Here is a 3,962-nt window from a genome sequence, read left to right as displayed (position 1 = left end):
AGCGGTTAATTATCCAACAGAATTTTTGAATTCACTCGATCTGCCGGAGATGCCACCGCACGTACTGCAATTGAAAATAGGTGTGCCAATTATGATGTTGCGAAATATCAACCAGCAAAGCTTTGCAACGGCATGCAGCTTGCAGTAAAAAAATTATTGAGCAACGTCGTAGAAGCAACAATCTTGACAGGACCTTTCAAAGGTGAAGATGTCCTCATTCCTTGCATTCCTATGATTCCAACGGATATACCATTTCAATTTAAGAGATTGCAATTCCCAATTCGATTGGCGTTTGCAATCACCATCAACAAAGCTCAGTGCCAATCTTTAGAATTCTGCGGTTTAGTTCTAAGCACGGATTCCTTCTCACATGGACAATTATATGTTGCGTGTTCTAGAGTCGTCAAACGAGACAATCTCTATATCTGCACAGACAATGGAACAACAAAAAATATTGTATACCCACAAGCATTGTGAAATTAAACATATTAGAAATGTGCGCTTTCTCTTTTCTTTCTTTTCCATTTAACCAGACTGAGCCACAGCAACGCATGGCCAGGTACAGCTAGTAATTAATAAGGTAGTGCATGAGGATGCTTAAATACAATAGCTTTACTACTGTATTAGTGCTGGCTATGCTTATCTCCAGAGACATTTATATGCTTATTCATGCAATGGGACCTGCAAGCCTGTATGCTGGATTGGATGGGAGTGAGGATGTTGGGTTGTGGACATGAATATGCCATGATCTCAGTTGCATCCAGATCTGAACATACTTACCCAAAGAAAATGAAAATTTGACTGTGTTGTCTCACTGTAAATTGTTTATAATTAGACCTGTGTGAAGCAGGATTGCTGTATTGACAACTTTTTTAAAGGGTTATACCTTCTGGGATATGATGTGTAAGGTAAAGTAATGCCTCAGTCATCAAGCGATGAAAATGTTTACATTTCTGACCTGAGCACTAGATGGAGGTGAGAGGAGGGTATCTTCAGATCCTGGCCTCATTATCCCTAGGGAAAGAGCCCCAGTACCCAATGGATAGGAGGCTTTGTGGGCCAAAGAGCTAGTCTGGATGCTGTGGAGAAGAGAAAAATCTTTTGCCCCTGCTAGGGATCAAACCCTGGCTGTCCAGCCTGTAGCCCATCATTATACTAACTGAGATGCCCTGGCACCTCTACAGTATTGCTTGTTGAAAGCCAGCTGAAGTTTTAGAGGAACATGTTGTGGCCATCTTCAGGATTGGGGAAAAAACCTAGCATCTCTGCTTTCTGTCTGCTTTATGAAAATGGAAGCGACATATGCTTCTGAACCACTGGTTGATTTTCAGTGGACTGCATTGTGTTATGTCCTAGAAGGTATAACCACCGTTGTGAGAACCTCATATCATAATCTTCCCCACCTCCCATTGTGCTTGTAATTCTAAGTAACTGTAGTTAGTCTGCTTTCTTGTAGCATGTAGTGGTGAGTGTATAAGATAGCACTTTGCTATTTACATGTTACATGTAAAAAGTAACCAAACTTTCATTTGTATTTTCCAGAACCTGATCGTGGCATAACAAACTCAACAGGTCAGAGATATTTCAATGAGATACTTTCAGGAGTAGTGAGTGAAGTTCATCTTTCTCTAATATTGTATGCTACAGATAAGAATTTGTATGTCTAAGATTCTAAATTGTTCTGATTATGGTGTATAACACTGGTGATTACTGGGTTTTTGGATTTTGCCCATCATCTGGTACTGTGAAAAGCAGATTTCAGAAACTCAATCTGTTTCTGTCCTCAGGTTGGGGGTGGGAAACACCTAACTTGCTTGGGTCTGTTAGAAATCACTGGATAAAACACCGTGTTCTAGTACTGGATGTTGGACAAAGTCCAAAAACCCAGTAATCCCAAGACTTGTTTATCTGTAGTATTATCATTACAAAATGCATTCATGCATATTAAACCTTGTGTAATTAAATTTTACAACTTACAAATATTTGCTTTCAGAAAATGCACACTTTAAGGAATATTATCATTCAGAAAAATGAGGCTGCAGCATGTAGTATTGTTTATTCCTGTCGTAAGCATCTTACATACGAATGAATGAATGAATGAATATTTGTTGATTGTGAATGTGTATAGCAGTCAGCATAACATTCTATCCCAGGCTGTAGTTCACAAATTTAGTAAATCCATTGTGTTCACAGTCTACACCTATCACTTTGGGCTTTCAGAATGCATGGTTCATAGATGGGTACCAGGGTTCCAGAGGAACATGCTGTCTCCATCTTCAGTGTAAAAGAGGTTGCACTCTTTATTCTGAAGATGGCAACAGCAGGTTCCTTCAGTATGCATTTATTTATCTACGAAACTACACACCATGACCTTCCAAAAAGCTGCAGTATGAATGCCCTTCACTGTGTGAACCTCACGCCTGTTTACACTCTGTTGGTCTTGCTGTTTATTTATTCCTGACAAAGGCAAAGTTGTCCCAGTGCTTAATTAAGCATTACATCCAGAAGATGTATGCGGGAGTGGAAGTGCAGCTCCACCATTCTTGACCTCTGTGCTAGATCAAGGTGAGTTGTCTGCTTCACACAGCAGCTGCTCTACTGCCAGAAAGAGCCCATGGTACCCATTTGATAGTAGGCAAGGTGGGTCCCAGAGTTGGCCTGGATGCTGTGGGGAAGAAGACTGTAACTTATTGCTGTACCAACTGAGTTATCCTAGACTCTTCATTCATTGCTGATGCAACACTGTTTTAATGACACCTGTGTGTAGAACATACGGCAACTGAACTAATTCTTGCTTGTTGTGTGTTGATAATCAGGAATACCTCCATAGCCATGGCATTGTACATCATGACCTGAAGCCGGAAAATATCCTACTGGATGAACACTATAACCTAAAGATTTGTGACTTTGGATTGGCTACTGTATTCAGGGGGAAAGGAATGGTCAGTAATGGTCATATAAATTAATTAAGTTATAGATGACAATGTCTCACAATATTAGCAGTGTTATTCTGGATAAACAGACTTTAATAAAAACTGTCATTGCAATTTTCATTTAAATATTCTCATGCCTTGGTCACATGCTTTCAATTTATTGCAATTTCGGAGTTTACACATGATCCAAAAATAAACTCTGGTGGCAAGTTCTCTGAATTTTTGAAGATACAGTTTTGGCCAAGACTAGTTTTATACTGACTTTCTAATTACCGTTCTAAAGTTCAGTTATCACAATATATGCCAGATACAAGAACAATAATGATGCTCATATTTGCATATGAACGTCTACATTAGCTTGTGAGAATTTAGTATGTTTTGTGCCACCTCCACACAAGCATTTATAATTGTTTGTGAATATAAAACCCATCTCCTTGCATGACAGGTTACTTAAACTGACTAAATTCTTGGTGCTGAGGCATCAGCGTACTTCCACATCACTGCATCTTAATAGCCACATTGGGCATTTCCATGTTTCATCTCAGGCAGAGAGACAGGAGCCCCATTCCTGTTGTAAAACCTTTCGTTTATTTTTTTTTCTTGATCGACACACTTCCACTTTTACATCCAGTAATATCATCTGGTATACGCACTAGAGTGCACGTGCGCATACGAAAAACCAACTTACCACCACACTGCCTGGAACCGTACTGGGACAGCCATGTGGTTAGATTGTACGACATGCGTATATAAGTATTACCAACATATACAACAGAAACAACATGCGTATATTAGTATTACCAACATTCCCCCATAATCATAGCATGTAAATTAAATAACTCAAATTAATAATAATAACCAAAATATTATGGTACAATCACATGGGCACATAAATTCAATTTATACAATCAAAAGGTTTCATGCCCAATGCATCTAGCAAATATTCATGCTTCACCTTAGGTAAACTCTTTGTCATTATATCATCCTTCATAATTTCTGTAGGCACATATTCCAGATCAATCAATCCAT

The 3,962-nt window shown here is 38.9% G+C and overlaps 1 long non-coding RNA gene across 1 annotated transcript; it reads left to right on the top strand.

Moving 5' to 3' along the window:
- The first annotated feature begins 12 nt into the window (after positions 1 to 12).
- On the top strand, positions 13 to 3,764 carry LOC117282169. The gene is made up of 2 exons (XR_004512813.1): positions 13 to 1,607; positions 2,817 to 3,764. It is a non-coding gene; the product is annotated as an uncharacterized LOC117282169 (long non-coding RNA).
- The last annotated feature ends 198 nt before the right edge of the window (positions 3,765 to 3,962 follow it).

The sequence above is a fragment of the Cryptotermes secundus genome, unplaced genomic scaffold (assembly GCF_002891405.2).
Source record: "Cryptotermes secundus unplaced genomic scaffold, Csec_1.0 scaffold2337, whole genome shotgun sequence".
Taxonomy (NCBI): Eukaryota; Metazoa; Arthropoda; class Insecta; order Blattodea; family Kalotermitidae; genus Cryptotermes; species Cryptotermes secundus.
This window is presented reverse-complemented; position numbering and strand designations above follow the sequence as displayed.